The 23,431-nt window shown below is 41.8% G+C and overlaps 1 long non-coding RNA gene across 1 annotated transcript in view; it reads left to right on the plus strand.

Annotated features, from left to right (window-relative positions):
* Window positions 1-17,175, plus strand: part of LOC118212506 — a 109,850-nt gene extending 92,675 nt beyond the window's left edge. The window contains exons 2-3 of the long non-coding RNA XR_004762247.1: window positions 15,963-16,079; window positions 16,352-17,175. This is a non-coding gene — a long non-coding RNA (uncharacterized LOC118212506). The remainder of the gene's footprint in view (window positions 1-15,962; window positions 16,080-16,351) is intronic.
* The last annotated feature ends 6,256 nt before the right edge of the window (window positions 17,176-23,431 follow it).

Genomic DNA, 23,431 nt, shown 5'->3' on the forward strand with positions numbered 1-23,431 from the left:
ACACCAGTGGATTTATCCTGTCATGGACCAGCGTTCCTGAATAGTGATGACTAACTGCTCTATGGCCCCACTGCCTCATAATTGACAGCCCATAGTCACTCAGTGTAATACTAAGACGCTCTGTGTGGCAGTCTGGGGTGTGTCTAACCAAAGGGGGCATTCAAACCTGTGGTCTTAAAGTCAGTGTTGTGCCAAGCAGAGATAGCACTCGTGTTTCAGTAGTTCATCTTGTGATTTATTTTATAGTTTTATAGTTTATCTGCCCAGGGACCACAGATTAAAATGACATTTTAGCGAACACTACTGTGATATGTCCGATTTCACAGTTCTGCATTTATGTAAAAATTCACATGTGGTCCCTGAGAAGCAGATGAAACAAAATACAGAAAAGAAAAGGCGGACCTCTGGTCGCCTGTGCAGCAAGGCCAGGGTTGGTCCATTATGTTACTGACTGTTGCCTCATCAGGCAATGCTTGTCCTTCGACAAGCTCACTTTTGGCTACTACTAATCAGGACTGGTCTCTTTTCTGCCACAAGTAAGGCAGCCATCTGTCCATTTAAGAACCTAAATCAACCTCTTTAAGAAAAAAAGAAAAAAAATAAACAATCAAAAAAAGTTCATGACCTTACACACTTTTTCCAGCTTGTCTCATCTTCTTCCGCAAAGGATTGTGGGTGGAAACTGAAGGCCGTGGGCTGGCCCCTCATTAACAGCAGAGCAATCAGCTGTGCTGTTGACCTTGGCCGCTCCGGAGCGGCGCTGAGAGAGTTCAAACGGAGCAGAGCGGCCGGGCGGTTAACACCGTGCGAAGCGGCGAGGGGCGATGTCAGAATTAACACTTTCTCAGAGCGGCCGCCACTCCCGCTGGGCTTTTCGGCCTCTCTTTCATGTTCGAGAGAAAGCTTTCCCACATGTTTTGAAAAAGTTGTACCAATTCTCCTGGGACTGTATTTCATAGCAACCTCACGCAACCTTAGAACACTTCCTTGTGGCTCTCCTTCGGAGGGGGAAATTGAGACTGACGCCGTTTTTTTGTTATAAAAACACAAGCTCTCTTTGCCCAGCCCTGGCGTTTACCAGAGGCCTTAAGGAAGCTGCGCGGTGCAGCGGCAGCACATCACAACTGCTTCTGGAAAGGGAACTTAAGTGGATCCTGCTAAATACCAGTGCATATGTCTCTCTGTAATTAACCAGCGCCTTGTTAAACCGCACTGCTTTTCAAACATGATCGATTGAGCAGCTCTCTAAACTGGATTTACATCATTTTGTGTGTGTGGGTGTGTGTCTGCAGGCGTATGTGTGTGTGTGTGTGTGTGTGTGTGTGTGTGGTGCGGTAGTAACATGCCAGAGTGTGACTGTGTTCCACTGTGATTTGGGATTTAACAGCGATGGTGTTGTTTGGGAGGGAGCGCCAGATTTCCACAGGCCCATTATCCACCCCAGCCCCAGTGCTGCAGAAATTAAATCAACAGCAACAAATGAGACCAGTGTTAATCCATGCAACCCAGCAAAACAACATATGGGTAAGACACATAGGGTTTCTAGCACTATCAAACTGTCTCCCCTTCTATAGGGTACTATGCTGGAGCACCGAGTCAAAACAACAAAAATCGAGTCCCAATGCATTTGCATTTAACTGTATATGATTTGGCAAGTGGTGCAATACGCTGATACCTCTGTGATTGAAAAAACACTTTCAGATATTAGGGGGTATATGAGAGTGAGGGTGGTGGTTTGATACCCAAGGCAGACCTACCCACGCCAGACGTACACCGCGCGCTGAAGAGGAGAAAGGCCTCTTGCCTGGAGAGATGTCGGGGCTCAAGAGGCTTAGACTGAAACGCTGACCGCTGTAACGGAGAGCGGGTTTCACCCTCAGACGGTCATTCGGGCCCCTCTCTTCCTGGAGGTTCACCGGCCGTGTGTGAGCGGCCGTTTCCCCCCCTGTCCTCTGGGGTTAAAAGCCACTGTGGGCACCCGGGCAGCATCACATGCTAAATGGAGCAGAACGCACACAAAGCCGCACGCGGGCTTTGGGAATGGGAGGAAGTGTCGCAAGCAGGCCTGCGGAATGGAGGGAACCGCACTGCGGTGCTGCTCGAGTGGGAAACCAGGGGGCGGGACTCGCCCATGAGAAAGGGAGGAGACTGGAAGGTCTGAGAGACTTGAACTTAATAAGCGTGGTTTCTTCTTCTGTTTAATATTTCACAGCAGATGCTTTCCTCAAAATGGCGCAGCATCCTGGCTGAACACACACACAGGCACATGCTCACACGCACACATACACACTCACATTCATGTACAGACACCGCCACTAACACATGCAGACACCCACACACACACACTCACGTGCATGTACATTAACTGCCACTAACATATGGAGACACACACGTGCACATACAGACACAGCTATACACACACACACACACACACACACACACTCACATGCATGTACAGACACTGCCACACACACACATGCAGACACCCACACACGTACACACGTGAGGGACCTAAAGATAAACAAATTCAGGAAATATCCTGTTGGTGCAGGAAGCAGGAATAAGTTCCTAAATCCTCTAACAGGCAATGTAAAGCTGTTTCATTTCCTCCCGTGTCTTTCTTGGCTGTCATGGATCATCCTAGCCGTAAACAAACACTCCCATAGCCCTGCAGATAAAGTGTTCCTGGATACGGATGTCATGAAGCAGATATTTCATGCAATTTGCAGAAATTAAAGGCTTGTTTTCCAGCTTGACCTTACTGACTCCTCTCTCTCTCTCTCTCTCTCCCTCTCTCCCTCCCTCCCTCCCTCTCTCTCTCTCTCTGTAACTGAAAGACAGAAAGAGAAAGGTAACGGTGTAAGATGTAGGCAAGGTAGCATTGGTATTTGTATTCTTGACTTATGACTCCAAAGGGACAGTTCACCAAAGAATGGCATTAACCGTTTCTATTACATTTGCCATTATTGCTGGTATGTTTCTAGCCAGAGTATTATCTGTCATTCTGGATAATTTTGCTGAAATTAGATGAGTTCTTTCGATTTGCTGCAGCTCAACCTCACAAAACGGACCTTGTGGGTCGATCATCGTGTGTACATTTGGAAGATTCAACAGTAATGTCTCCGTCCGTATATAATCCCACGGTTACTCAAGAACAACCACAAAGATTAATTTCTGCACAGTTTCAAACTACTACTTCTACCAAAGTACACCAGCCATGTAGGCTATATCTAAGTCTCATGCAGGCAGACTAGTATGAAACTTGAGTGGTGGTGACATGACGAGATTGAATGCAATTGTTGGTTGTAGTTTCAATATAGAAACTTGTTAGCGACTTTACCTAAAACTGAGTATAAAATGTATTAGAACAACATTGTCAGATAACCGAACAAGAAAATTCACAAACATTTTTCTTGTTCTTCACCCAATTTTAATAGGTATAGAACAGTCATCTGGATGAAGGTACAGGGACACTCTGACCCTTCTGAGCCCCACTCTACGCACCTTATTTCTGGAAAATAACTACCACAGAAACACCTACACTATAGTTCAGGTGTCCAGGAAATGGGGGTTTTTCAGTGATGGAGTCTTTTTCTCTCTTTTTGTCTCAGTGTTATTGCTTTGTACTTTTTTGAAACCACCACTTGAACCTGTGCAGCTGAAATGTGTTCTCTTTTCTCTTTTCCGAGCAGTGTTGATGACAGTTCCACACTATACACCGAGTGTCACAGCATTGCAGGGGAGCTAGCCTCAATTAGGGAAGATGCATTTCTCTCACCGATGGCAACTGCTAACCTGTGAGCACTTGGCTTATCATTGGCAGGAGCTTTAATGCAACAGTAGCCAGAGGAATAATGTTGATAATCTCTCATTTCTCACATCTGGGTTGTTTGTACCCATACAAAATCGATTTACCTGACATTACCAAGTGTTTCCTCAAAGCATTTCAAAGCAGTCCATGGATCTTGTACTCGTTGGAAAATTTAACGTAAACTGCTGATATAAATGAATTCCAGAATAAACCAGTGCAAATCCCTCCCTCCCTTATTTTTTAAACTGCTTTTATATTAAAATTATGTTCACTGCAACTGTCTGTGAGATACTGTTCCCTTGTAGCACCAAGAAAGTTTATTTATTTATTTGCTTACTCGCTTCCGTATTTACTTGTTTATTTATTTTGTCTAGGAAAAGTGACAGAGGACAAGGCTTTGCATGCAGCAGCGTATGGGGTATACACAGAGCAGCATATTTCTTTTCTGTTCTTCTAGCAGATGGTCTAAAAGCCAAAGCACAAGAGCTTTGTGCTTTAATGTGAGAGGCATAATTTACAAGTCCCAGATCAGATTTCTTTGGGCAATTTGTCTCAGGTAACTAACACTTTAAAGTAAAAGGATTTTTTTTGTCCACACACCCCTCCCCTCCCCCCCCAACCATAGAAAGGTGTCCTGGGAATGATTGAGAAAGCTTTTCAAAATGTTGATGGATTCTGCATAATGTTCTCCTAACTGATAACAGGCAGGGAGGGACAGGGCTGACTGAAGAACAGAACAACGCGCGCACAAAGAAAAATAAGACAAGCAAATTGGTAGCCAGGAGCGTGCTGCGGAATCACAGCCATCGGGGCCCCGCGATTGTGCTTTCTTGCACTTTCATCACTCCTTTTGGGAAGCTCCAGGGACAAACTGACAGTTTCCCGACAGTTACGGCTGGCGAGCGAAGCGCAACGCAGCCTTTTGTTCTGTCGGGTGTAAAAACACACATGAAATACTACACTGCCTCCTCTCTCTGAGCGAGGGCTCGCCACGCCCGCCGTTCCCTTTGGGCTGCTCGGACATGGCAGCCCAGACCTCCACGGAGCGCTCGATTCACCCCGGCTACATCCGCCGGGAGTCGCCTTCTTCAGGCTGCTTTGTGAACAATCTGACAAAATACCATTTCTAAGCACGAGTCCTCTGAAATTTGATTTGTCAGATTGTTTTACAATTTTTTTCTTTTTGTTTTTCAAGACGTAAATCTATTTGTACATTTGGCAGTCCTTTTGTTTTGGAAGGTGATACATATCCCCTGGCTTGGAAAATAGGCATTGAGTACATCATTTCTGTTTAGGCCTTGGACAAAGAAAAAAAGGCTAAAACACAACTAGTTATTTTTAAGAATACAAAGATGAGTCAAAAAATGTACATTTGGCCATCAGCCCTGTAGGCCATGGTGTACATAGCACTTGAACAAACTATATTAATGAATGTACTTGGATATAAAGCTTATGGTGGGGAAGTCTGTGGCATGGCTTTAGTGATACAGTCATATAGACTACTCCCTCCCACATGCAGTCAAGAACATGTTGTAAAAATGTCTTTCCCTTCCTTATAACATAATATTTCATAACAACGAGAACAGGCCATTCAGCCCAACAATACTCGCAATATTCCTACCACTGAAGTGTACCTAGTGCTCAGATTACCTACAAACTAGATAGTATCCAGCACCATATCAAGCCTGGTCTTCAAAAGCTCCCAGAGTTTCTGCCTACATGACCTGGGAAGCTAATCCACATTGTGACTATTCTATGTGTGAAAAAAATACTTCCCAATGTCTGGCAGAATTTACCCTTTGCCAATTTCAATTTATGCCCCCTCATTCTACTAACAAAACTCAACCTGAACAATCTCTAGTAGTTCACTTTGTTAATCCCTTTTATGAATGTAAAAGCCTCAATGAAATCACCCCAAAGTCTCTTTTTACTAAACCTGAAGAGCTTAAGCCTTTCCTCATAACTTTTATCTTTCATACCAGGAACCAATTTGGTTGCCCTTCTTTGAACCTTTTCCAGAGCCTCTATATCTTTCTTGTAGCACGGTCCCCAGACCTGCACAATACTCTAAGTGCGGTCTGACAAAGAAATTGTATAAGATAAGTTTAACTTCCTTTATACTCAATACTTCTGAAAATATATCCCAGCATCATGTTGACCTTTTTTACTGCCATAGCACAGTGCCTAGAACCTGAAAGACAAGTGAAAATAATAACCTGAAAGGTTATTTGTTAGTAAGTCTTCAAAAGCACTGGAATTAACTAGACACCATTGTTTTCTGCTCAGAACACCTTCAGTGTCTGACTCAGAAACATCTGAAGCCCATTCTCATTAACCGTGAGTCACCGCAACCTGAACGTGTCAGAAGCATTCAGGTAAAAAACGTTCAGACAGGGAGACTGATCCAGGCAAAGTGCCAGGCCCTGCCATTGCAATGGAAAATAAGCAGCGAAGCACACAGTTTTAAGTGATGTCTTCCAATGGTGTGACAAATCAAAGGCTCCAAGCAATAATCCTTAAACCTCACTAGGATGATGGCCCTCTCAGCCCACCTTATTGCCTGCCTGCTCTCAGGGTGATGATGCAATCAGTGACAGGTAGATGGATCTCCAAACCATCTCAAGTGAATGCCAAGGAGGCTTAGAATTCTGAGGTCAAAGTGTAAGTTCTATATTCTAAAATGATCAATTTTCTTACAGTGCTGCAGTCAATGGCAAACATGGAGCGTGCACACACTTAAGATCGTTTTGGTCTTTGTAACTTAGTGTTACATTTTGGGAACTTTGTGTTCTCCTGATTTCATTGGGTCACGAAAATGTACTAAAATGTTTTCTGCTGAAAAACATTCAGCAGTGATCTGGACCTATTTGTAGCATAGCTGGAACAGTGATTTAAGAGAGGGAAAGCAAAACATAAAAACATTGTTAAAATGCTGTACAAAACTCCTCATAACCTCACTGCCTCATTGTAAAGTGTTGCAAGAATGTTTTTTTTGTGCTAGCAAGGATGACACCATGTTGTCTGAGTAGTGCAATGGTTAGGGAGGTAGGCGGATAACTCAAAGATTGTGGGTTTAATTCCCAACTGTGGCATGGCTGTTTTTATCTTTCAGCAAGGTCCTATGCCTATAAACTGAGCAGGGTTGAGACCTACGGATAAAATCTGTATGATAAACTAAATGGATCAGCTGGCATTCTGTTGTGTAGTTCCATTTCCACTTCCTTATTTTCTTTTCCATATTTGCAGGCACGGTGATGGACATCTCACAAAATACTATTGTGTTAAAATGTTATTGTGAAGAATGTATTTGGGGGGCACACCTCACATTAATCGTAGAACATGGCAAAAGTATTGTCAAAATGATCGGCTTGTTTTAGAGCAGAGAAAAAAAGAATGCATGAAAGATTAAACTAAAAATGAATACCAAACATTGGCTTGGCAGATGCACGGTACAGTCGAAACAATAAATAGCCAATGCATCAAAACAGTCAGAGAGGTTGCAGAGAAAACTGACAATGTGTGGCAGAAACTGACAACACATTACAACCACAATGCACTCCAGTAGAAACCACATTTCTTTCAACCATTGGACAAATTCCATGAGGCTGTTAGGGTTTTTGATTGCAAGCTAGTCTGCTTGACTTGTCTTGACAAAACTCCCGCTGGACTCTATTTCAGAATTTGACAAGAACTGTTTTTCCGAACTCGTCAATTACAAATTATTTATACAAGAAAACAGCGCTGCAATGCCACGGGGGAAGCTCTGGGTGAGAACCTATTTCTAAATATTGAGCAGAAAGTATCATCAAACTCAATCAATTCAGAAAAATGTGTGCATTTATATGGACAAGCTTACACCAACGTTTTCAAACAATGACCAAGGACACTAAAAATATTGATCACGATTAAATTCCATCTCAATCCTTAACCTTACATTTCCATTTAATTTCAGTTCATTTTTTTAACTATTTAATTTTTCTGACCATACCATGCAAAATATTGACATTATAATTATCATTATCATTATCTTTATCTGTTTATGATTTTTGTGACTGCAGTTTTTATGTTTGCAGAATACTTCTGACAGACAAAAAATAGAGCTACAATATAGCACAAGTGTATAAAAAATATACTACTGCCACATATATGTGATTAACCAATCACATACACACATCACTACATGTTCTCACACTCAACCAATCACATACACACATCACTAAATGTTCTCATACTCAGCCAATCACATACACATCACTACATGTTCTCATACTCAACCTATCATGTGCACACATCAGTAATGGAGCACCTTTTTAAGGACCTTTTGAAAGACCTATCAGGTGCTGCTCATTGCCTGCACTGTTTTTTGTAATCTACGCTTGCTGCAGCTCACAGAATTGAACAACACTCTCCAACACCCCAGCTTCCACCTGTTTTCTGGATGTATTTGTAGATTCTGGGGGGTTCTGGTATTTCTCCCATTTAGTAGGGGATATGTATTGTGATCCCTGTTTGATAGTTTAGTGCATGCTGGTGTGAGCATAGACATACCTAAAGGAGATCCATCCAGTGCCAAACCAAAAAAGAATCACTTTGCATATTCATTAATATATTTAATCTAAATGTGTGCGTTGTCCTAACTGAAATGATAAAAAACACAAGGCCAATATTCATTTATTGCATAAACTGTCAATTCAGGTTGGGTTCTGTGGGGAAGCTTCAGGCCTTCAGAACACAGAAGGTCTAGGACTGACCCCACCATGGTTTTAATCACTGAAACTCTTGACAGCTTAATAAGCTGAAGGTGCTGGATCATGGCCTAACTCAATGAGGTTCACAGGCAGGCTCTGGCCATCTATGATTGGTGTCATACGTCAGGGCACGTCTGTGCCACAGCCTTGGATGAGAAACATTTTTCCATACGTTTCTGAGTGCATTTGCACTCACCTCTTTCAACCTTTAATTTGCCGATGATGTGATGCATCGTGTGCCTTTGCTGTCAGTGTTCAACAGACAGTCCCCTTCTGCTACAAGCATTCATAACATTGGAGAGAAAAAAAAAGTGCACCCACAATAATTTATAGGTACTCTGTGCAGAACTAGAAAAAAATCAATAAAAAGTAACACTTGCTCAAATTTAATTACCTAATGTTCAGAACAAAGCACGGGGGCTGTTAGATTAAATGCTCCTTTAAATGAATGTTCATTTGTTGGATCAATTTTTATGTATACAGCAAAAAAAGGCATCATTCTACTTTTCCTGTGGATATGCAGCATTTGCTGCAGGCACAATAAGATGCACTTTAATCATTGTGCTGTTCATGCACACATTTTACACAGATTTCCAGTAATCCTGAGATGAGCACCGTGTCCTTATTTCACAACGTGGCTCCGATGTCTTTTTAAAATGTTTTATTTATTTGTTTTAGAATTTCCCTTTCTCTCCCTTGGCAGAAATTCTTATTTCCAAGTAAACATTCAAAATGCTATGTGTGCACCACATGGCTGCATGCACTTTTTACAGTAGAATGTATGTCCCTTAAGGTGAAAGGAAACCAAGTTTATAATTCAATGTGTTCAGATTTTGCTGGCCCTAAACAAGAATGTTTTCTTTTTTTTTTTTTTTTTTGGGGGGGGGGGTGCATTGGGTGGAAGGAAGCAGTCGCAGCCCGGGGAATCGATTGCTGCAGACACATAAATAACAATATTGTATAATTAAGATGTCTTACTAAAAACTTTAAAGTTGAATTCTGTAACCCAGGCATGCTTGTGGCTAAATGACGGCATAGTGTGTTTATGCCAGCAACCGGCTCTGCATGTGCTGCACAGTCAGTTTGGTAAATATCATGTACTTTGGAGATAGCGTACCATTTTAATTTTGTTAAATTCCAGTGTTTTCACAATTTCACTGATTAATTCTGGCACTTGGACTTTTACTTGGCTGTTGAATTTTATGCAATTAAAGTACCTTTTAGACCTGCCTCAAGCTTTGTAAAACTTTATTTTTTTAATCCAGTCATAATTTCTCCTGAAAGGTTTGGTGAAGTCACAAAACTAATCAACAGATGCCCATTAGATCAATAATGAATGAATTTTCAGATTTACTCTTTTTTATTAGTTATGATCAAGGACAACATTAACAATACAGAAATTATTCATACTGTATATCCACACAAATCTGCTTGTGGTACCCACATCTAAAACTATTAACATTTATTAATAGGATTAAGGATTTATTATTATTATTATTATTATTATTATTATTATTATTGTTATTATTATTATTATTATTATTATCAATATTATTATCATTATTATTATTATTATTCAGAATAATTCAATTATCTATTGAATCCTTGATATATTTGAGAATTACCTTACCTCTAACCCGGTTTTTTTTCTTTTTCTATATAATTCTAAATTAATCCTACAGTTTAGAATAATCAGTCTTTTCCATCTCTGTTTCATACATGCAGTAGTGTACTAGTCGCACCCTTTTAGAGCTGAACATTATTTCACCTCTCAGAGTTCACAGTTTAGAGGAATTCCTCTCCTGTCATATCCTCTCCGAAGAATTGTGAAAACATGTCCAAGCTAATGGACTGAAATTCATTAGTTGGATTTGGTCATATAACAAGCTTTGAACTGAAATGCTTTGTTGTTATATAGAATGGCTTTCAGCTATGTTTAGAGGCCATTGTAGAACTGTTGATTACAAGGAATGACAGGGATTCACAGGTTTGGTAGTAATAAGCAGTCAAAAATTGTTTGAAGTGTACACAAGCATCGAACATTCTTAGATAAACTGTTTTTCTCTTACAGTAAAAAAAAAATATGTTTAGAAAATAGTGTTTTTTGTGAACTAGGTGGACAGAAAATTGTAGGCAGTTACTCTCACTTTTCATTCCCATCAGTCCTTGCTATGTAACGCTATGTACAATATACTAACTCCAATAAGAAAGCAGCCGCAATCAAGGATTTTATTTTTTAACAGATGCTACTAGCCAAATTTTTTTTGTTTTCTCAACATGGGTCTCAAATTGCGCATAGGGATATCAAAGGCCTCTTCATAAATTAGGTAAGCCAAAGTCCATGGTGAAGTAAAGATGCAAAACATGTTCCAAACCTGACAAGTTTAGTTTATATTGTGCACTTATATACTTGTTCTAACAATTATTCTTTGCATCTCCTTTAAGAACAGCATTTAGCTGGTAATGGTGGATATTCTCCATCCTTAGGGCAACATTCAGGCACTAACAGGTGCTATAACTTGTTACACTGATTTTTCGCTAATATTGTTTTGAGGATATAAGTACACCCACTCTCCATAAACAGTGCCCTGAATTTATTTATTTATTTGAAAGGGACTACGGACAGTTAGTAACTGCCCCAGAATTAGCTTGATAGCTAAATTTCATCTGTAGATGTAGATGATGCCTCTCTTAATAAATATTACCCTGAAGGCATGATAAACCCAGTCTAAAGTTTCTACACATGCTCAAGAAACAAGTAAGCTGTAAAAGTAAGCCTCTTGCAAAAAAAAATTATAAAATATTTTACCAAGGGGGCAAGGGGGGGGGGGGGGGGAGATAGCAATGATATATTGTGAAGAAGCGGAGCGGCAGTGTAGTATAATGGGCAAGGAACTGGTCTTGTAACCTAAATGTCACAGGCTTGATTCCTGAGTGGGAATAAAACTGCCGTTGTACCCTTGAGCAAGATACTTAACCTGCATTGCTTCAGTATGTATCCAGCTGTATAAATGGATGCAATTTAAATGCTAAATAAAAAGTTGTGTAAGTCACTCTGGATAAGAGTGTCTGCTAAAATGCCTGTAATGTAAAAGACGGTATACCAATAACTGCACAGCACATCACCAAGAGTTCAGTCACAACCTCACTTTCACCCTCTCCTAAGCCAACACATATCCTCATTATCCTTTTTCTGCCTATCATTATTCATACAACTGGTGGTGTTAATTTAAGACATTATTTTTTTGTAATTTTTTAAAGTTGTAATTTTGCTTTTAGGAACCTACCCCACCCACCCCCCCCAATCTGTCTAAACGGGCCATGTGCTGTCCTGCCTGTTTCTGTGAAAATCACCCAGAAGATCTCTCAGGCTAATCCTCCCTTGATCGGCCCATCACGCTGCTTGTTATGAAAGGCACAATGGCCATTATACTTTTTAACAACCCCAATTTTCCCCAGCATCAGACGGATGAAAATGTGACGAGGGGTCAGCCAAGGGACACGACCGAGGGAAAATCAGAGGAGCAAGAGATTAGAAGAGAGCAAATGCAGCTGTATTAATAGGATTATGCATCCCGCAGATTTCAATATGTCATCCGTGCCAGAGCGAAAGCAGGAAAAAGAAGACGCTAAAAAAGGAGAAAAATGTTTTTAAATGTTGATGGGGGTTATTTTTCGGGGCCCGGTTTTATCGGCGAAGGCCCTGGCAGCTGTGCCGCTGTGAGGCTGAGCGTCTGGATTTCGGCAGCTGGTGTCACCGTTGCGGCACGGGGCCTGTCGCTGTTGTGCCAAATGGGGATGGGGTGGGGGGGGGGGGAGAGGGGGGGATGACTTTGTGTGCAACCAATCAGTGAGATCGCCTTGGGAAACGAACGAGCAGCGCTTGTGAGATATCACTTGTGTTCCTGCACATGTTACGTGTCACATACACTGCGGGTGTGGGTATCAGTGCCGATCACCCATCAGTGGATGCTTCCCCTATGGTTAAAATATTTCAGTGGACACGTGTTATGTCCAGTGCAGACGCCTTCATTCTTTGATATATAAGCCATATTTTGTAAATAAGTAAATAAGTAAATATTTAATTACTATAGTTATCCCCCTTATATGCATTCATCGTCTAGCAAAGTTATTAGCACGGTAACAATTTAGTGATTTAGTCCGTAGAACCACAAGCATTCTCCTTCCGGTCATATTCATTCCATTGGCTTCACAGTAAGGCTAATAAAAAAAGCTAACGTGCCATACGTTCCCTAGAAAAGGCAGTAGTATGTAGGTATGAAGCAGCATGTAGGTATGTAGCAGCATGTCAGTTGCAGTAGCATGCGTTCCCTAGCAGAGTCAGAAGCATGCGACCTGTGAAGTCCTGTGGAAGGTACTGTGTTTTGTGGCCGTGTTCCTTTCTCTCTCTCTGCCCCGTCTCTGCTGTGTAGCAGAGCGGTTTCGGGGAAAGGGCGGCGAACGAGGCCCCGTCTCGCAGCGTGAGCCGGCCCCGGCAACAGCTGGGGTGACACAGTTCACTTCAGCGGCGTTTGGTACCGCCCGCTGTCCGCTTGTTAATAGCGGGTGAGGAAATCTGTATTCCGACACGACGCGGGAGCAGGGAGGGGGGCTTTCAACCTGCTGGAGAGCGCTGTCGCCGTGCCGACCTCACCACGGGAACCATCTTCTGCCGTGGAGCGGGAGTCAGGCTGCTCCAGATTTTGGGGCGATTTTTCTGTTTTGTTTTGTTGCGCTGGCTTGCATGAACTCTGTGCACTAGCGTTGGTGGTGCTCAGAAGCGAACTATGGGCAGAGCTGGAGAGCTGTGTAGTCCTGATGCTTCAGGTTCATTTTAGCACAGCAAGCTTGAAAAATAGGGAAGGTACTCAGGAGCATGCAGCCCTAGCCGATCATAGCCGCCTCAACAGATGGAAATATGCTGTGTTTTCTTTTCATTGACTGTTTATTTTCATTTTGTTTCATTGGCTGACAGTCTATGGCATCATTCAGTATGATGTCATTGTTGTAGCTCTATTTGCAGGTAAATGTAGTAGAAACACCACCATTCTGTGCCAAGACAGTCAGCTTTGGCTTTCCAGGAAGTAGCATGGTTCAAGCTGTAATTAAATAGTGAAGGGGTATTACTGCTGTCTGCTAGTTTTAGCGCAACTTTGTGTGACATTCTTTGTGAAATGAAAGACTTTTAAGAGTTTGACACTGTACAAACATGGTTCTTATAAAAATAACATAAATATTTTCAGATAAGCTGTGTGGATAAGGATAAGACATACTTCCGATGACTGAAAATATACTTCTCTAAAATTATATGTCACCACTTCACTAAGCTGTCCGTCACACGTAAATTCATATCTTAGTTTAAAAAAGAATTTGTTAGAATGGAAGAAGGAGCTGCATTTGTAATAAGAATCTTAAGAGGAATAATGACTTCACTAAGTGAAACTATTTTCATTGTTCTCCTGTTTTCATTATTAGTAGTAAACATGTTCATTTGCATATTGTCCTTCTTCACCTCAAAGCTTTTACCTTAATTCCTGAGAAGTAAATAAAATTAAATTGTTGGTGATGATTGAATGGGGTGCCATTTTTATAATCCTTATTATTTCATGATCACTTTTCAACAAACACGCACAATATTGTGATATTCAGCCCATTTGTAATTCCTTAGATTTTTCTCATTCTGTGAGCCACCCACACCATAGTAATGCATTAATTTAATAACATACTGATTGAGATTGGAAACTGGAAATATGCCACGCATTAACATGCATACAGATGTAAATAGGAGGCATTCGTTTTGAGTGGGAGGAAACATCACCAGTTTCCTCACAGTGAAGGTTTATTAAAATTAGTTTGCATTTTTTGCCCATGAAAATGATTTCAGAATAGCATGAACTGAGAAGCATTAGTTTAAGGAATACACTTTGATGATGATAATAATAATAATAATAATAATAATAATAATACATTTATAAAGAACCTTTCATACATGGCACCCAAAGCAATTCCAAATATGACAAAGGAGTAAAACAAAAGGAATAAACACAAAGGCAGATATTAAAAGACAAAGCAGGCCGTGGAGTGCAAAAAAATGAAAGCCATAAGAAGAGATTAACACTAGCAAAAATCCTAATAACAGAACCAAGTATGAAAAATAAGGCAAACATTAGTCCATCAGGCTGGGATAGTGCACATTTCATTTAGTTACGCATGCGTTCACGCTTGCTCCACCTGGAGGTGTCAGCGGCAGGGCAGAGGGAGGAAGCTCCTCTGGGCCCGGGGAGCGTGCGGGCCGGGCCCATGCTCTGTGACGCGGGGCGTGGGGGGGGGCGACGTTCGGTTGGCTGGGAGATCGCCGTTTGACAGCCTGGGAAACTGAAAAAGTTCCATCTGGCGCAGGGGGCCAAAGGACGGCGCTCCGCGACCTTTGACACAGATCGGTCTTTCGGTAAACATCCCCGCGCGGATTTATGGGCCGCAGAAGAACAATAACAGCCGCAGCCGGCGGGGACGCCGCGGCTCAGCCCGCCTCTGCCGACTTCACGCACATGTAGGAGAGGAAATTAAAGGATAAGCTCAAATATAAATGTATACAACGTGCTAATTCCACGCGTGTACATGCTAACTCCAGCTCGACGGTGTTGTTTGACCTTTTAGGTTGGATCGATGGGACATTTGTACATGCAATACACCTTGTCCTTCACTTCGCTTGACAAACACACTTCAACAAACTTCAACTAGCTTTAAAAAAAAAAAAAATTGACTTATTCATTTGTCTTTCAATTTAGAAAAATTGTAAGTGTTAAACATGTATTAATTAAGCATGCTTAATTATTATTGGTGGCCACAATTAAGGAAAAAAATGTACTAAATCTGACTGAATCTGACAGTGTTCTTGTATTGCTTCATTATGGATTTTACAATGGCAAAAATACAGTAAGAACTTTACCCAGAGACTCTACAAAATCATTTATGGTAGTTTTGATTTGACTGCGTGTCAGAAGGTGAACCCAACAGAAAAGGTTTTAGTCAGCTTGATGGCAAAGTTATGACAGAGTCCCTTTTGGACACAGTTCTGTCCAGTGTTCCTATAAACTAATCTAAAAACCAATACACACTTGCCTGTAACCTGTTACTGATTGCAGTTTGCCCAAAAGACAAAATTAGTTTTAAAATAAAATTCACACAGGTCAGATTTATGTCATTTTCTGTCAGTAGCTTCACAAGCTTGGAAGGCATTTACAGTGACCTTTGTGGAAAAAAGTACTTTCTCCCTTTCCTGCGTCCCTGCCTTTCCCCCCTTTTTTCTTGTTTTAAGAAGGGAGTGGGGGGCTGGGAGAGTCTATAAGAGGATTCAGCCCTGAATAGACTTTTGTTTTGCGCATTCTTTTTTCTCCTGACAGAGAGTCAGTTGCTGGGTGCCCCTCTTGCAGTGGCCTGCTTACCAGACATGATCCGGCCTGCTAGTTAGCATGCAGAAACAAACGACGATGCTCAGAAGGGCCCTGCAGGAATGTGAGGTAAGTGACAAGCCTTTCGAGAAGGAACCCCTTAGACAACACAGCACAGCACAAACCTAATGCTGTGAAAATCCAAAAAAAGAATGCGAGGCAAGTTCACTTTATAAATTGAGAGCTAGAAACATAGAAAAAACAAATCCAGCTGGGAAATGCAACAACCAGCACCGTACTCTTTCAGTACTTGTAGGTGCTTGTCTAAGGTTGTATCTATGGATGGTTGTGTTGTTGGGGTTTTTTTGGGTTTAAGTCCGAGCACATTCGACACGTGACAGTGCTCTGAGAAATGCCTGCCGGAATTGAAAAGGGAGAGCGGCATGAGCCATCGCCCCCGCGTCCCGTGGCTGTTGAGCGCAGTGATGACATCACAGACACAAATGGCCCCAGCCAGCGCCGAATTCTACAGTGGGAGGCGAGGAATTCCAGACGTCCGTTTCGTCGTAAGCACTGGGACCCGCAATGCCAGCTATGCAGCCGATTCTGGGAAAGGGAACAATCCATCCCGGTGCTCCATAATAATGCACTGTGTCACGGGAACGGGACAATCCGTGGCCACTGTTCGGCCTCCTTTTACGCAGAGTCCAAAACGTTTGAGGAATGCAAAGTTGCGTTCCTTTCCAAAGGAATGAAAAGATTCTATTGAAGTGCAGATTGACTATGCAGTAGATCAACCACTGCACTCAAAAAATGTGCCCAGTTTGTCCTGTGCTGGGAATGCACATTTAGAGTGGTGGGAAAAGTCCATGGAAAATTGCAGATGATTCAACCAGAAAAGTACATGTTACAATAAAGATTAAAATGTAGAATTTTGCAACATGTTTCCAGTACATTATTGGGGTATTGTTGCCATCCACAAACAAGTCTCTATTCATTTTAATTTATTATATACTGTCTCTCCTTAAAGGTGACCTCCTGCACTTTATATTTCCACAGGAAACATTTTTTTTTTATTCTCCTAGGGTTAGGCTATGTCTATAAGTTCTGTGTGCACAACATTGGTTCCCATTTGGGAGCAATATAACGCTCGAACAAGACAGAAAAACACAAATGGAATTATGAGTTCACCTTTGTGTGCCGTGTTTTCGCAGTAGCGGGCGCGGTGTTTGTACACCGACTCTTGCGCCAGGTTCTCTGTGGCTGGAGGCGGCCGCCCTGAGACAGCGGCTTGAACCCTCTGCCCCCTTTAACACCTCCCTCCCTCAAAAAAAAAAAAAAAAAAAAAAAGCAGGGAGCCCCTGCCCCTGAGCTTAAGAGAGCGAAACTGTCCCCTTGAGCTCCAGAAATCGTTAAATCCACTCCCAGCTGCCGCTCGCGCCATACAAGATACCTGACAGCTTCCAGGGGCCTTTGTGTTGCCAGGACATTCGCCCATTGACGAAGCCTGCTGACACCAGCAAGATCTGCCAGGGCTCAATCATCACAACAAGGGGCACAAACGCAGGAGCGGGGGGGGGGGGTGGGGAGAGAAAGCCAAGCCAAAGTGCATTATGGATTTCTTGTTGTGTTGGAAGGCCTGACCTCAGCAGCTTCTCGACGGCTGTTTTATTAAGAGGGGCTAAAAACCTCCTGTAACGGGGCCCAGAGCGCTGAGCCTCTCATCGCTCCTGGCAGAGGCGCTCGGCGCTCGGTCCAGGGCTCCTGTGCCCTCTGCACGCTGCACGCTGCACTTGTTGGCCTAAAAAAAGTAACTAAAAAGAAAACAAAGCAGAAAGGAGAAAAGTGAATACGTAAGAGTAAAAGTAAATCAATAAGCAACAAAATAATATTGAAAATAATACTGTCTTTACGGATCTTGAACACACGTGGCACAAGGAGACTGTGTGGCACAGTCCACAGGGTGGGCAGCGCCTGACCCATATACGGATCCACCTGCGGTGTCGAAAGTTCGATTCTCACCATGGTGTTTTCTGTACTGCGATTCTGTGATCCTATGTATCTATAGCTGTCTCTGCCTTCCGTCTGTTTGAATAAAGTTAAAACATACACAAGAAAGCTGAACTTTCCACTCCTCTTGTATAAAACAATAATATACTGTGTGAGTGTGTGTCGATGTGTCAAGGAGGGAGGGGTAGGGTTATTTATCACTGGGGTCAAGGTCACAAAGTTTTACATAAACCTTAGTGTATGACAGGACCGAAGCTATGTAAATGTACCTAATGTCTCCATGAGTATTTATTGCATTGTAACCAATGTAATAAATTGGAGGTGTCTGGTAGAAGTAATCTCCTTTCAGTCCTTTGGTTTCCACAGGTGTAGGTGTAGTAAGCAGGATTTGTGGCTTTAGACGCTCAAGACGTTCCCAGAGCAAGACATCCTGTCATTCGGCTTTGTGAGATGATGAATCCATAATCTATTCTCCCTGAGCCTGCCAAGCCTGCCTTTCCCTCCAGCCTGCCTACACGTACGCTGCGTGCCCTCGGATGAACCTCAGTGGCTGTGGAATGGCAGGGACAGTGGGGTAAGCAGTATGGAAAAAACAGACAGGCTTGTTTATTCTGGCTACATCAAACCCGCAATTTATAGACACGGTAAACAGAATGCGGGAACAGCTAATCCTGTAAAATGTCATTTTATTTATTTTTTTTTTGAACAGGGACTCAGTCCTTGGCTGTAAGGGATGACACAACATTGATAATCTTGGCACGAGCAGCATTCTGCGGGGCATCACACATGTCCCTTTGAGAATATGGGGATTTCACGACAAGAACATGACATCGGCATACCTGGAGATAAACGTGAAGCCAGTCACATCAGGCCACAACGGAGCTATAAAGTGTGATATAAATTATCTTAATCATGTGATCACCAAGTGGATGAAGCATTCAATAATTTTGAAGTTTTTTATTCTGCTACCCAACTTAATGCTGTCCTTAAAATATTCTATATATCTATATTTCTACTTTGGAAATGTAACTTTACAATTTCCATTTGAAAGGCAGTGCCTTATGAGCTGCATTAATGTGAGCATTTTTTTACACTTGCTTACTGCTGGTTTCATCTGACTCATATGGATTATACAGAGATTCTATTCATAGTTCAGAAGCATGTGGATATTTAATTATACATCATATTCTTTTGCCCATTTCATAGAATCTCCAGACTGGATTCATTCTATACATATACTTGAAAGTTTGAAAACCTCAAGTGACAAGAATGTTAATGTGCCAACACTGTCATATTTATTTCTCCTCATACATATTCAATTATCCTGGCACACCAAGATCTATGTCAGACCCAAGCGCCAAAGTGTACTTTTCAACCGCTTTGGATATTCTGAGCTGATGTTAGCAAGGTCTTGAGCTGTTTGCGAGAGCAAGGTGGCCTATAGTGTCCGAGAACAAACAGATCTATCCGCAGTCCACAAAGAGCTCGGACTGGAAACCCTTAATGCGAGAGAACAGCATGTTTCAGATGAAGATTACAGCTGATCCTGTGGATTATCTTTTAATTAAGGATGGTCAAGTTGTGCCGGGTCTAGTGGAGTGAACTCCTGGCCACTAATGAAGTTTAACCAGAAGTGTTCCATTTAATTACAGTTAATCATAAGAGCCCGGTGTGCAATGAGTGATAATCTTTCTAACAGACACTGCCTGACTGTTTTAAAAAAAGTTGCTGAGAGAAGATTAATTGCGAGTTAATTAAGACACTGTTTTTGCGCAAAACATAAAACGAGAAAGAGAGAGAGAGAGAGAGAGAGATAGAGATCGATCAGGCACTAAGACCCTGTAGAGACAGAGCCAAGACAGTCAAAAGAAATGCAGTAGGGGATCTGAGGTGTGTGTACTTGTGTAAGATGCTCTGGGTAAAAGTGTCTGCTGAATGTCTAGTGTAGAGTGCAGAGAGAGATATCCTTGTGTCCACAGGAATCCTACTGTTTCTCTCCAGCTCTGCTTTTTCACTCGGGCAGGGCAGGGGCAGCTTAGCTCCAGGGGTGTGCCGAAGAGCAGGGGGCCTCAACTGCTTGACACCAGGGGTCCTGGGGTCAGATGGATCAGTGCGTGAGTGAGAGTGGCGGATGTGAGTTGGAAGGTGCTGAGAGGTTACCGAGGGCAACAGGGAACAACATAAAGCAAGAATAGGCAGTTTTGAATTCACCTGTGGAAAGGAGCGGGAAGAAATTCATTTCCCAACCAAATAACTGCCATACTGCAAAAGGGGCCTCATTCAACTCCTGCAATATCACATTTCTGTTCAATCTTGATGATAACACTAATTAATTCTCTCGCTGCATGTACAAATATACCACCATGACAAAATATCCTTTATATTGTACTTCAGAAAATTAATCTTAAAATGTAATACTTTAAGTGAATTAGGTGTTCAAAATCTTTGTGATACAATCAAAAAAGGAATATTTATATTTCCTGTGCAAAATATTAACTTCAGGCAAATATCAATGCTCTGCAGAAAGCCATATCAATGCAACCGCTCTTTCATTCATTATTATTCTAAACGCTTTAACCTAAACTGCACTTCAAAATCAGATAATGATGTTCAGAGAGAACTTGTGGTGACATTTCTGAAGGAAAAGTAAAATTATATTCTTCAATATTGTTATTCATTTAGCATAGTTTACGTGACACACCATGGAAACAAACTATGTTGAGCATGTGGAGGTCCATACCACTTGTTGATTGTGGTTCCCGGTCTCCAGCTCTTTATAAAACGTCTCTTGGTGTCACTCTCATTGTCACCCTAAGCCTTGTCCCTGGAGCTGCTGTCACATCCGAAGAGGGTCCCAAATAACAACTTTTGACGTGGCACCTCTAAGGCCGGGCCTTTGCTCTCCTGACAGCCCGGACAAAAGCGCGGCCTGCCACCGATCGCCCTGCGCTGTTATGCTAATCACTGCCCTGCTGGGCCCTCTCACCAAGACGGACGTCAGAAACGCCGCAAGCCGCTTCTCTTTTTTTCCCCCCTAAACCCCGAGCCGACGTTCCAAGGGTTAAATCGTTTATGAAACAAGAGGCGTGTTAAATAGTTCATAAATGTCTATGGCTTTAGACATGACGCAGCTGGCGTGCTCGTGGACGCGCACAACGCCGAAAGTAAATCTCTTCTTATTCCTGTTTTTTGTTTTTTTCTTTCTTTTGAAACGTGTGCATTCCTGTGTGTCAGATGGAAGTCATAGCCATGCCTCCAGTAACCTTTGTAAATAACCAAAGCCAATATCACAGCTACAACGTCACATCCCTTCTTCCCCTTCTTACGGACAAAAGTGCCTTTCGAAGTGGCAGCAGTCATTGGAACTTGCTTGCAAAAAAAAAAGGATTGTGGGAAATTCTAATGTAATTTTATTAATGGTCTCTCCAGGAATATCTTTAATAACTTGAAGTGCAAGTACTCAGTGTAGTCACTTGAAAGAATCAAATAGTAATGCATAATGTCTTTGTAATTTACCGTTTGACAATACGCTTGTCTAAGCTCCAGGTTTTGTTGGGAGCCATTAAGAATACACATGCATTGAGGGTGATTTACAAAATTCACTGACCCCCACTAACATTTCGTGTTCTCTGGATTCATGTGTGCCAGTTGAGCAAATATGGACAAGCGATTTACTGGAGTGTATTGTGTGTATTCTACCCTTGCAAATGCTTTCTAAATCTAGTCCTTCGAGAGCACTTGTATGTTGGTTCTACAATAAAGAGCACCTGCTGTTCATTCAAGTGCTTAATTAAGTACAATAACACTGTACGTGAAAGGGAAAACCAATATTTGGTCACATTTACACCTCTGTCTAAGACTATGGGTTTCAACTGAAGTAGAATGGGCCACCAGGGCCAAATTATATTTTATGCTTGCACAAAAGGAGTGGGGAGTATTTATTTTGGATGAATATGCCTGCTTTCTATGGTAGGGAAACATTCTCTTCTTGTGAATTACCTTGGTGTATGTACTTGAAATGAGAGATTTTTATGATTTTGCAGGATGTTGGAAAGTGAGTACTACTAAATTAAAATAACGGAAGCCTCACTGATGTATTAAATGATTTATTATTATTATTATTATTATTATTATTATTATTATTATTGTTGTTGTTGTTGTTATTACCTAATAATACTTAATTATTAATTATTAATAATAATAATAATAATAATAATTATTATTATTATTATTATAATCCTGAATGAATATATTAATACATGCTAATAAGTAGTTTTAGATGCGGGTACCACAAGCAGGTTTGCATGCATATAAGGTACAGTATGAATAACTGCTGTATTGTTAATGTTTTACAAGCTTGAGGCAGGTCTAAAAGGTACTTTAAAATTCAGCAGCCAAGTAAAAGCAGAGTCACAGTCCAAGTGCTAGAATTAATCAGTGTAACTGGAGAAACATTGGAATTTAGCTAAATTAAAATGGTACGCTATCTCCAAAGTACAGGATATTTACCAGCGGATCTATAACAGTCTTTGCAGCGCATGCAGAGCCGGCTCCTGGCATAAACACACTATGCCGTCATTTAGCCACAAGCATGCCAGGGCTACAGAATTCAACTTTAAAGTTTTTTGTCAGACATTTCAATTGTACAATATTTGTATTTATGTCAACGTTATGGTCTTTTAAGCCAACAAGTTAACAAATAAATCTGTACAAGTTTTGGAGGGCACACAGGATGTGAATCATGGTTACTGAAACAGTTTGTGTTCTCCAAATCTCCTCCGAGACGGAAATTTACATAAAATGTTAGATTAAAGCAGGAGTGGGAGACCAGGGAAAAAAGCATGGTATGAAGAAAAAAAAACTTTATCTGAAGTTTGATCAACCGCAGCTATCTCCAGAGGGCTTGGTTCAATTGAATTCTTTTTTTTTTTTTTTTTCCCATGGAAATATTGGATATTCACTCTGAATTTACTTCCATGGCTGCTTGTGCTGAGTGCAAAAACTGTTCACACAGATGAGCGAGAGAGAGCGAGAGAGAGATGGGAAAGAAAAACAAGCATGACAAAGAGAAAGAACAGTGCATCAGAGGAGCGAAGAGAGTGGAGGGCTCCAGTGCTGTAGCAGCCGTGCGTTCCCATGTGAAACGACGTTAGCTCAGCGGCATGTAGCCGCAGAGGCAGCGCGACTGCTGGGGTCAGGTATTGACACACTGCGGGCCTGCTTACGTTTTGTTGACGACCCTAATTATGTGCCTCCTCTGTAAGAAGTCAATAAACAAGGGGATTAGCATATGGACCAAAACGGTTTGTTTTGCATTTCACAAGGCAAGACAACTGCCAATCCCTCGTGTCGCGGTCTAAGACACGGGCCTTGATCTGGCCCTTTGATTGATGATGGGATCAAGGCAGCCAGGGAGTGTTAGTGCCCTCTGGCTTTTCCCTTTCTCTGTCCTGATGGCTCTGTGTCTGCTA

Source organism: Anguilla anguilla, chromosome 14 (assembly GCF_013347855.1).
Source record: "Anguilla anguilla isolate fAngAng1 chromosome 14, fAngAng1.pri, whole genome shotgun sequence".
NCBI classification, from domain to species: Eukaryota; Metazoa; Chordata; class Actinopteri; order Anguilliformes; family Anguillidae; genus Anguilla; species Anguilla anguilla.